Below are 12,580 nucleotides of genomic sequence, written 5' to 3'. Positions count from 1 at the left end.
TACTCCTACTTAGAACATTTCCATCAAAAGATAAGAACATAAGAACATAAGAAGTTGCCCCCGCTGAGTCAGACCAGAGGTCCATCTTGCTCAGCGGTCCGCTCCCGCGGCAGCCCATCAGGCCTAGTGCCTGCACAGTGGTCCCTGATTAATTTTGTAACTTACCTCTAATCCCATCCCTATAATCTACCTTTACTCTTATCTGTACCCCTCAATCCCTTTGTCTTCCAAGTATCTATCCAAAGCTTCTTTGAACCCCTGTAGCGTGCTCCTGTTTATCACATCATCTGGTAGCACGTTCCATGTATCCACCACCCTCTGTGTGAAAAAGAACTTCCTGGCGTTTGTTCTAAACCTCTCCTCTTTCAATTTCTCTGAGTGCCCCCTTGTACTTATTGATCCCCTTAATTTGAAAAATCTGTCCCTGTCTATTTTTTCTATGCCCTTCATGATCTTGAAGGTTTCTATCATGTCTCCTCTAAGTCTCCGCTTTTCCAGGGAGAAAAGCCCTAGCTTTTTCAGTCTGTCAGTATATGAGAGGCCCTCCATGCCCTTTATTAGCTTAGTTGCTCATCTCTGGACCCTCTCAAGTACCTCCATGTCCTTCTTGAGGTACGGAGACCAGAACTGAACACAGTACTCCAGGTGCGGGCGCACCATAGCACGATACAGTGGCAGGATGACTTCCTTTGTCCTGGTCGTGATACCCTTCTTAATGATACCCAACATTCTGTTTGCTTTCCTTGAGGCCGTGGCACACTGCGCTGATGCCTTCAATGTTGTGTCTACCATCACTCCCAGGTCTCTTTCAAGGTCGCTCACCCCTAGCGCTGATCCCCCCATTTTGTAAGTGAACATCGGGGTTTTTTTCCCTATATGCATGACCTTGCATTTCCCTATGTTGAAACTCATTTGCCACTTTTTGGCCCATTTTTCCAGTGTTGTCAGATCTTTTTGGAGATCTTCGCAGTCCTCCATGTTATTGACCTTGCGATATAGTTTGGTGTCATCTACAAATTTAATAACCTCACATTTTGTTCCTGCTTCCAGGTCGTTAATGAATATATCTGTCGTTATGAAAAGATCAATGAAATACTAATCTAATCTAGAAAATATAACCAAGTCTGAATTACAGTCAAGGAAATATTAAAGTGAGTATACAGTATGCATACCATAAATTCATCTTAATTAGAATCTGCCAGAGAATGTGATGAAACCAGTTAGCTTAGCGGGGTTTAAAAAGGTTTGGATAATTTCCTAAAAGAGAAGTCCATAGGCCATTATTGAGATAGCTCGGGGAAATCCACTGCTTATTCCTAGGATAAGCAGCAGCATAGAATCTGTTTTATTACTTGGGATCTAGCTAGGTGCTTGGGACCTGGGTTTGCTACTGTTGGAAACTGGATACTGGGCTTGATGGACCTTCGGTCTGTGCCAGAATGGGAATGCTTACGTTTTTATGTGTTCCACAACTGATTATAATCAAGTTCTTTCATAAGCCATGATTTTCAAAAGACCTTGAAAAGAACAAAGAAAAAGCACGAAAAGGTTTGCTACCGTAATATATTTTGATATTTTTTACAGATATAATTACCATATACCAGTTGCTGTTACAGAATATATTACAACTTTCCAGAAGAGCATTTAATAACATTTAATTGTGTAATTCTTTTTTTTTTTAAAGTAAAAATGTATGTTTCTCACCTCATCCCCAAAGAAGCACATGGATATGCATGTAATATTTTAATAGCATGTCTATTTTTCAAGAGAGCCAATTATTTTTTACCAAGAAAAGTTCTATAATATGAATAGTACAATCCTTATGTAAAAAAGGTTATCATCACATATTAATTATTCACTTAACAATTCCGACGTAGTCTTCATTAAAATTATACATCTCTGTTAGAGATAGACCAAAAAGCATTATATTTACTGCATTATAATTTGAAATATAATTACTAATACAAATTATATTTTTCATCATTTTCAGAGGACTAGTATGTTAGATAAAGAGTTTATATGAAGGTATGATACCATTGGACTATCTCAGTGGCACTATTAAATATTAAGATCTTGATTTGATTCCAAAGCCCAGCTTCTGCTTTTTGGGCTTTTTGGGTTGGGGTTGTTCTAGTCTAGAGTAAACATTCGTAATCAGAAAGGGACCCTTTTTTAAAGGGAATTAAGGCCAACACGCGCAAATGTTTTGGACTTCCAAATATTACAAAATATAAAATGTGGCCCCCCCCAACAGAAAAAGGTTGGACAAGCCTGATTATAAACAGTCCACTTTTGAAAGACATTTGCACGGCATTAGAACATAATAGCAGCCTTACTGGGTCAGACCAATGGTCCATCAAGCCCATTCTCATGGTGGCCAATCCAAGTCCCTAGTACCTGGCCAAAACCCAAGGAGTAGCAACATTCCAGCTTCTCAAAGAATAGCAAGATTCCAGAACCCCAATGAGAGCAACATTCCAGAGCTCAGATTGTGATGTCATAATGCCTCAGTCCACAGTGCCTCAGAGCCAACCTCATCAGTGATGTTACAGTGGCTTGATTGTCCTATACTTGGCAAATGTAAGAACATAAGAACAGCCATACTGGGTCAGACCAAAGGTCCATCAAGCCCAGTAGCCCGTTCTCATGGTGGCCAATCCAGGTCCCTAGTACCTGGCCAAACCCAAGGAGTAGCAATATTCCAGCATCTCAAAGAATAGCAAGATTCCGGAACCCCAATGAGAGCAACATTCCAGAGCTCAGATTGTGATGTCATAATGCCTCAGTCCACAGTGCCTCAGAGCCAACCTCATCAGTGATGTTACAATGGCTTGATTGTCCTATACTTGGCAAATGTAAGAACATAAGAACAGCCATACTGGGTCAGACCAAAGGTCCATCAAGCCCAGTAGCCCATTCTCACAGTGACCAATCCAGGTCCCTAGTACCTGGCCAAACCCAAGGAGTAGCAATATTCCATGCTACCGATCCAGGGTGAGCAGTGGCTTCCCCCATGTATTTCTCAATAACAGACTATGGACTTTTCCTTTCTTAACTATAAATTGTCCAAACCTTTCTTAACTATAAATAAGTCATATGTGTAAATATAACATGAAAAGGTACCAAGATAACATCCACCTAATATTCTAACAGAAGAGTGCAGGTTTTGTTTTTTCAGCCTCCCTTTCACTCCCTTCCTGTCCCCTCCCCCTGGCTTCTAATTAGTTCCCTTTCCCCAGATTTCACATGTTAAAAGCCATAACCAATTTATCAAAGAAGTAAGCCTACAAAAGATAGAATGAAGAACCATTACTTCTATATCACAGCAGATACTTTTAAGGCCTAATTCTTATTTATTCATGTAAACCTTTTTTTTTTTTTCCTTCTCTTCCTATATTTTAAGTTCTTGTAAACCGTGCCGAGCTCCACAACATCCGTGGAGATGATGCGGTATATAAACTTAAGGTTTAATTTAGTTTACTTTATTTATAAGATTTACAAATTGTTAAACAAAAATATAGTGGTAATAAACAATTAGAAAGGAAACAAAACAAGTGAATTATAAATTCCACAAAAATAACTAAGTTCACAGTCCACAACCTGAGGAGAGAAAATCCTTCACCTCCAAGGGAAGTTGGTTTTCAAGAAATGTTCAATCACATTAAGAGATCACAGTTGGATTAAATTAATTATCATCCTGGTTAGGAAGTTCCATGGGGGAATCTGGAGCTTTACCAGCTGCTTTGCCCTCTAGAAAAAAGTTCAACTGATCAGGGTCATAAAATATATATCTAGTGTTCTGATGGGTAACGCAGCATTTGCAGGGGAAACGTAACTGAAAAGTTGCTCCCATACTCAAAATTGACTGACGATAAGTCAGAAATTTATTTCGTCTAACTTGAGTCCATTTCGATACATCAGGAAATTCTATACTAATTCTATACTGTATTAGATTGCAAAACACACATGGAAGGCAAAACTTCCACAAACAGCGGAGCACAGCAGACGTGGTCCCACGTGAACTCACAGCAACCAATTAGCTAGCGGTTTTGCACAGGCAGGAGCAAAGAAAAGTCGCTCTTGACACAATGCACCGCTGGACCACCAGGGATACTTAAGGTACTTAGGGAAGGTGGGAGGGATTACTTAAAACAAAGCTATTTGTTGATGCATATTTGTGAATTGCTTTTTCTGATACTGCTCTGATTTATCTGGAATGAAAGTGATGGATAATATTGAAGATTCCTCAAGTTGCACTTTATTACGTTATATTGAATTATTGTATAATGGTATATGTATGCTGTTATAGGGTTTTTTTATGCATGTTATCTTGGAAACCGATGAGACTCCAGGTGATATATAAATTTTTAAAATAAATAATTAAATTAGAATCGGCTGTGACAGGAAGCAAGAAGGAGCCCTCCTGTCCCATCCACCACTGGACCATCAGGTCTCATGGCAGGCCTGGTGGAGACCTGCAAGGCATCAGGAGGGAGGGGGGGGGGGAAAGGGTACAGAACCTGGCAGGGAAGGAGGGGTCTGGGTGCAGAGACTGGTAGGGCAGGGGAGGGAGGGAGGGAGCGAGGGGGCTGGATGCAGAGCCTGGCAGAGCAGTGAGGGAGGGGGAACAGGGTCTCAACAGTGTAGTGCATGGCAGGGCACCTCCTCCCCCCCATCCCGGTTTATATTCAAGTCAACCTTCTTTCCTCTTTTTTTTGGACGGGGGAAAGGTTACCTCGGTTTATATTCGGGTCAGTTTATATTCAACTATGCTGTATACTGTACATTGAAAGCATTATGGATGCAGAACTACGGTCGAATTTGTAAGTCTGAGATTGGAACTTTAGAACATATGATCTACAAAAGACCACTTATACAATCTTTTGGTGGGAGATTTGGATAACTATATCTGAACTTCTTGATATAACGGAACCCTTATCTTATCAAATAATTATAATAGATGAGATGAGATTGAAAATGGAGTTAGACATTTATAAGGTGCAGATGTTAAAAACTTTAATAATGATTGCTATTAAAATAATACTTTCTAATTGGAAAGATTTTTCAAAATTAGATTATAATAATTGGTGGAATATGTTATGCTTATATGCTAAGTATGAGAAAATTTTAGCTATAAGATCTGGCAATGTAAGAAAATGAAAAAAAAATTGTGAACCTTTATGTAACTTTGTGAACTTAGACTAACCTCCTGTTTTACTAAGATGCGCTATTTGTTTTAGCGCGTGCTAACATATCCATAGACCTACATGCACGTGCTACCGTTTAGCACATGGTTAGTGCGCGCTAAAACGCATATCGTACCTTAGTAAAAGGAGCCCTAAGTATAATATTGTTTATGGATTTATAGTTAAGACTGTAATATAGAGTACAGTAGAGATGATTGCAATACCCAGGGTCATGTTAGGTTTTTGTTTTAATTTAGGATAAGTATGATCTGTATAATTTGTATTGAAGAAACTGAAAACCCTTCACTTCGACACCTGCACTTTCAATGAATCTATATCTACAGTATATCCTTCCTCCTAGTTAAACACTTCCCCTTACTCCTCCCTTCCCCTCCTTCCTATCCTCTTTCTATCTTCTTCTCTCTATAAGTCGCCTTGAGCCTACATAGGTATGCGCGACACACAAATAGAAGATTAGATTAGAAAGTAAGCGTGGTTTATGCTGGAAGTTGACATAGGCGCAGGTAGGCAACTCTATGGACGTGATTCTCATTGAAAGTAGGCGCCAGAAATGGAGGCCTGTAAAACCCTGGTCTACATTTCCAGCGCCTACTTTGGATGTGACCATGATTCTGTGAATGGCAACATCGCAGGATTAACATAGGAATGGCGTCACTTTTCTGGGCAGTCACCAATAGTGTGGCACCATTTCCAGAATCCGACCCTTAGTCCAGCAAGTTTCCTGTTTTTTCATCGCATAGGAAACATAACTTCCGAAAAAACTTGGAAACTCACCGGACTAAGTTTATAGCCCTTGAGGGAGACTATCCCTTCTTTTACAAAGGTAAATATTATCACACGCTAAACACGCACTAAACGCTAATGTGTGCATGTTATCCTATGGACGCATTAGTGGTTAGCGCACACGTTGATTCAGTGCATGCTAAATCCACGTAAAAATGCTTAGTGCGCCTTTGTAAAAGAGAGGGTATGCTTTTTTACCAAACTTTTCAAACCAGTCTCGTTTGCGATGTGAGTTTTTTGCTCAAGTACATACAGTGTTTTTGTTTCCCCTTAAAACAGTACCATTGTTCCTTCTGATGCCATCCACATTTTGAGTCTGTTATTGAGACAAACATGGGGGGAAGCCACTGCTTGCCCTGGATCGGTAGCATGGAATGTTGCTACTCTTTGGGGTTCTAGAATGTTGCTACTCTTTGGGGTTCTAGAATGTTGCTACTCTTTAGGGTTCTAGAATGTTGCTACTCTTTAGTGTTCTAAAATGTTGCTACTCTTTGGGGTTCTAGAATGTTGCTACTCTCTGGGGATTCTGTATGGAATGTTGCAACTCCTTGGGTTTTGGCCAGGTACTAGTGACCAGGTACTAGTGGCCAGGTACTAGTGACCTGGATGGGCCATTGGTCTGACCCAGTGAGGCTATTTTGTTCTTATGAGTAATTTTCTGTGATCTTGGAGATAAATCATTTCCCTTCCTCCTCCTGTAACTACATGACAGAAGCACCATTTGTTTTCCCTGTTATTATTGTTTTCTTTTTACTACCTTGGCATAAAGAAATACTTTCCAGATTTTTTTGACAGAAAATGATTTTCTCTTTCTTATCAAATAATAACTTGTATCGAGTGCAGGGCTTTACGATTATAGTTTGTGGTAGCAAAATTCTTCTTGCACAGTTTCTGATGGTTTAAACTTCTGAAATGTGCCTAAAATGTTCATTTGTTTACCATCCTCTCAGCTCTTAAGGTAAGTTGGGCTTAATTGATTTGTTTCAAGAGAGCTAATTAGAACTAGATGGATTAAAAATGCTGATCAATACAAAAAAAAAATTGCTTATGGCTTATGTCTTTCATCTGCTCATGACGTAGGCATAATGTGTTTTAAAGCTATATAATTTAATGTACTGTAAATTATGAAGTATAGTATGTTACAAATGGAGCTTTTTTCAACATCTTTACTTCAGCATTAATTTCTAATTTAATGTAATGACGGGAACCTTTTATGCTTGGAAGTATAAATTAGAATTTGTACTTATTGTTCCTGCATATCTTTCTAAACCATTAAGAATAATGTGCATCAGACTTTTGAGAACCAAATATTGCAGTAGTAACTTCTTTTGGTAATAGAGCAGTATAAAGAAATATAGAAATACTGATGTATCTTTCTTTGATTAAAAAAATGTGCAATATACTTTAAAAAAATCAAAGCTGATTCATTGACAACAAATTTTTATTGACTATAGGGTCAAAGAGGATAGAAACATGATGCCAAATAAAGGCCAAATGGCCCATCCAGTCTGACCATCTACACTGCAGGGATCTCAAAGTCCCTCCTCGAGGGCCGCAATCCAGTCGGGTTTTCAGGATTTCCCTAATGAATATGCATTGAAAGCAGTGCATGCACATAGATCTCATGCACATTCATTGGGGAAATCCTGAAAACCCGACTGGATTGCGGCCCTCGAGGAGGGACTTTGAGACCCCTGATCTACAGCATCCACTGTCTCCTCCTCTCCTTATTGGCTAAGGCTCTTTATACCTGCATTGTGAGATCATAGGAAACATTATTATTACAAGTAAACGTTCTTAACACTTGCATTGTGAGCTCATAGAGCTTTATGGTTATAGAAACATAGAAGTTGTACAACTAAATATATTAAGGAATACAATCGTATATAATCAGTAAATATGTATCAGGCGAAACAGAAAGACTTTTCTGTCGGGACAAGGAGTTAGAAGCTTTTTTAGAAGTTCCACACCTTCAGATGAGTGCATTTTTCTCCTCTACTGTGATTCTATGCCCTACGCCTCCACAACCGTTTCACAAGTGAAGTTGAGCTGTAGCCCTCGCTAATATTTTAGTTAGTTTGGGATTCTGGTCACTTTTTTGACACGATCTAATGCATTGAACTTTGCTTACACTGCTTATATTGAAAAAATTTTTGAAAAATATTTGATTCTGCATGAATGGAAATTATTTATTTATTTATATGTATACGGAGTTTTTTTTATAAACCAGTGATGATGTGAACAGGTTTGGGCACTTGTGTAGCCCCAGCCTTTCACAATTGAGGTTTATTTTTCTCCGTTGTATTATGCTTTTTCATACAGTTGGTGTTTTGTCAACAGTTCGTGTATATGTGGCATGAATGACTCCTGACGGCGTGTTCTCTCTTTTGGGAGACCCGAAGGTAATTTATTAGTAGTTTTTCAAAGTTTATACATTATATATATCTTTAAAATATTTTTGATATTTGACAACTGCATCAAATTTATTATTATATTTTTTGTTCTATTTTTAGTTTTTTCCTCCTGATGATGCTATTTAAAGCGAAACACGATCGGTGTTGAGGAAATGAGGAAATGTTGGACACTTTGCTTTAGCTTTCAGACTAAGATATTTTAGCTACACGTTGACTTTCATTTTGGTTTTTGTGGAGACTCACTTTATTCAACACTATTTCCTAGCCAGCTATAACAACATGGAGTAACAATACGGAATAATTCATTGCACTAAATAAGTTAACATCAATAAGCAGCCCTTAAAGACAAGACTCTTTGAACAAACTCATTCATGAGTGGTGAACTTTACAATATCTTTCAATCAAATTGACATCTTGTGAATTCAGCTAAGTATTCATCTATATACATCTTTTACTATAAGTTTGCTTGAACAGTTTATATTCAACAAGATGTTTAGGGCTGGTAGGGAGGTGAGTGCAATGATGTAAAGATCATATATCTTTATTCTCACAATCTGCTGGTTTTGAATAAGATATCACACTGAGCACTCTCAAAATCATTTTTAATGATTTTTTAAACATTGTTTTTTATTATTTAAATTCACTTTATTAGTTAGATGAATGACTCCCTACAATACGTTTCTGATACATATTTATAGAAACATAGAAACATGATGCCAAATAAAGGCCAAATGGCCCATCCAGTCTGCCCATATGCAGTAACCATTATCTCTTTCTCTCTCCGAGAGATCCCACGCCTTCTTGAAAATACAGACACAGTCTCTGTCTCTACCACCTCTTTCGGGAGAAATGTTCCACGCATCCACCACCCTTTCTGTAAAAAAGTATTTCCTTAGATTACTCCGGAGCCTATCACCTCTCAACTTCAACCTATACCCTCTCATTCCAGAGTTTCCTTTCAAATGAAAGAGACTCGACTCATGCGCATTTACATCAAGTAGGTATTTAAACGTCTCTATCACATCTCCCCTCTCCCGCCTTTCCTCCAAAGTATACAGATTGAGATCTTTAAGTCTGTCCCCATACGCCTTATGACGAAGACCACGCGCTATTTTAGTAGCTTTCCTCAGGACCGACTCCATCCCTTTTATATCTTTTTGAGGGTGTGGACTTCAGAATTGCACACGATATTCTAAATGAGATCTCACCAGAGTCTTATACAGGATAGATCAGGGATCTCAAAGCCCCTCCTTGAGGGCTGCAATCCAGTCGGGTTTTCAGGATTTCCCCAATGAATATGCATTGAAAGCAGTGCATGCACATAGATCTCATGCATATTCACGGGGGAAATCCTGAAAACCCGACTGGATTGCGGCCCTCAAGGAGGGACTTTGAGACCCTTAGGATAGATTATGGTATAAAATATGTCTAATTCATATTTTCAGAAGGTGGTAAAGTTTGGGTGCCGTTCATTCTATCTCAGGACTTTCCCCTACACTAAGCCCAGTATTTATGTGGCTTTTTGTAAAGCTTTTGTTGTTGTTGTTGCATGTTGTACAAAAGTCCAGGTTACCGCAAAATAAAAACTAGCGCAAGAGCACTTAGACCTGATTCTATAAATGGTGTCTCGCGTAGGGTTACCAGATTTTATTTTTGTAAAATCCGAACCCATGGACACGCCCCAGGCCCACCCAGCTCCACCTCGTTCTGCCCAAGTCACACCCCGTTCCACCCCAGCCTCGTCCCCAGCCCTGCCCCCCTCAACCTGTTCAATTGCTCAGAGCCGCATCAGAATGCGCAGGTATGACTGAATGCTATCACACGGATGTGTGCATGCGTGTGATGTCACTGCTTCGCTTCTGCGCACGTGCGGATGCTCTCCCAATGTGGTCCCGAGGAGGAAGCTTTTCAAAATCCGGACAAAGTGCCGGGCTTTGAAAAGCCGTCTGCACACCAATGAAAAGAGGACATGTCCAGGTATATCCAGACGTCTGGTATCCCTAGCCTAGCGCCCCTATGCCCCCTCTTCGTGCCCCCCCCCCCTCCTTCCTACCCCTCATTCCACACTTGCGCTCTCCCCCCCTCCCCCGAACCTCTTTACCTTCACCAGTACAAGTGGCTTCTACAAGTATGCTCCTCGAGCCAGTGTTGGATTCCCTCTGATATAACTTCCTGGCCCTGTGACCCGGAAGTGATTCAGAAGGGAACCAGGCTGCCGTGAACCACAGGCAGAAGTTGCTCACGCTAGCGAAGATAATACAGAGGTACGGGGTGGAAAGAGGGATGGCACGAGGGTGACATGGTTGGCAGGGCAGGGCGGAGAGATGCCAGTGCCCGGGTCAGTCCATATCCCCCTTATTATGCCACTGCCCGGGGCAATGGTGGCTTGCCCAGAGTCACAAGAAGCAGGCTGGGATTGAAATTCCAACCTCAGTATGCTGTGGTGGCAGCTCTGGCCACTAGGCCACACTCCCCTTTCCTCTTCTTTTGAGATCCTTTGTGCTTGTCCCATCCTTGCCTGTCTCCATCACCTCAGTTGAGAGACCCTCCTTCCCCCCTCCCACTCCGTACCTCTGTATTATCTTTGCTAAACGAGAAACATGCTTGCAGAAGCCACTCGTGTTGGCGAAGGTTAAGAGGTACTGGGGGGAGAGCACAAGTGTGGAATGGGGGGCAGGAAGGAGTAGGGGGAAGGAAGGAGTGTAGGTGTGAAGAGGAGGGTACAGGGGGCTCCACCGCCCTGGATACCTCCTACCCTAACTACATCACTGGACCAAGGTACTTCAGTTATATGGTGAGCCTACCAGGACAGATAGTAACATAGTAGATGACGGCAGATAAAGACCCGAATGGTCCCTCCAGTCTGTCCAACCTGATTCAATTTAAACTTTTTTTAAATTTTTTCTTCTTAGCTATTTCTGGGCAAGAATCCAAAGCGCTACCCGGTACTAATGAAGAACTCTTGATTCATGAATAAAATGATTTACTTTGGATTGCGAAGGATTCGTTCCCTGTTTTGAGGACTAAATACTGGATTGGTTTCACTGATTTCAATAACTTTTGTTCATTTGAAATTTCCCTTTGAGTTTTTCTTTCCGTCGCTATTTTGCTTTCAAATGTGGTAACTTATTAATGTTTCATTATTTGAAAACTAAAAAAAAAAAAAAAAAAAACAACCCAGCAACAAATGTCATATCACTCATCTCCACAGGCAACAACCTGAAAAGGGAATGCTGAAGCTTTGTCAGGGATCCACCCACCAGGAAGCCGAAGAGGTTCAATCGAAGGCAAAGCAAGAGGATGGCTCTTAGAGTAAAAAAAAGGATAGCTTCAGTCATGGCAAGTCACTAATTATTTGCTGAAGATTGAGGAATGGTGGCTATGGAGGAAAAGAGAGAGAAGGGGAAGCGTACCGTTTGCAAATCAATGAAATTCTATTACTGCTAATGTATCTCATAGTGACCTTTATTTCTGCTAATGTATCAGAAACCGATATCTCTGCTTCATTTGTGCGTCAGGAAGCTTTTTCATTTTAGTTGGAATGTCTGTGACTCCTGGGTAGTTTTAAAGTTTCCATCCAAAGCTTTAATTGCAAGGTCTCTAACACTCATTTGTTCAGGAAATATGGCTACACCATGACTTGGCGCCTGCTGTGTTTTGGTCGTGCTAATTTAAGATGCTTTGTTCTGTGTGTGGGTGTTTTTTGGGGGTTGTTGGGTTTTGTTTTTTCACCTCTATTCCCTGCTGAGACAGAACTTATCTTGTTCATTCTGCTGCACTGCAGCTCTCCATATAATTTCCTTTTGGAGAACATCTTTTCTGCAATTCATATCTTTATATGACTGAATATATATCCACGCAGATGCTTTTGTAATAAAATGCTATTATAGAAACACTTTAGGTTACGTCAATAGAAAATATCATTTAAAAAATAAGTTTGAAGAGATTGCTAAGCTTGATAGCCACAATCCCGATGCAAGGCTGACTTTGTCTTTCCATACCTTGGAAATTTTCCTAGTTAGGGTTAAATTTCCACTATAAATGATTCAGAGGGAAGTGGAGTACTAATATGCAATTAAACTAACACATAATCTCCACTGAAAAATTATGAGTATCAGCCTACTATAATCATCAACTCAAAAGAGGGGAAAAGCCTCAATGAGCCAAAACTTGATT

The 12,580-nt window shown here is 40.1% G+C and overlaps 1 long non-coding RNA gene across 1 annotated transcript in view; it reads left to right on the top strand.

Moving 5' to 3' along the window:
* The window catches only part of LOC117366411, a 38,763-nt gene extending 26,464 nt beyond the window's left edge, over positions 1 to 12,299 (top strand). Inside the window, exons 2-3 of the long non-coding RNA XR_004540582.1 lie at positions 1,051 to 1,151; positions 11,616 to 12,299. This is a non-coding gene — a long non-coding RNA (uncharacterized LOC117366411). The remainder of the gene's footprint in view (positions 1 to 1,050; positions 1,152 to 11,615) is intronic.
* The last annotated feature ends 281 nt before the right edge of the window (positions 12,300 to 12,580 follow it).

This window comes from Geotrypetes seraphini, chromosome 9 (genome assembly GCF_902459505.1).
Source record: "Geotrypetes seraphini chromosome 9, aGeoSer1.1, whole genome shotgun sequence".
NCBI lineage: Eukaryota > Metazoa > Chordata > Amphibia > Gymnophiona > Dermophiidae > Geotrypetes > Geotrypetes seraphini.
The sequence above is the reverse complement of the archived record's forward strand: the minus strand, read 5'-3'. Positions and strand labels throughout refer to the sequence as shown.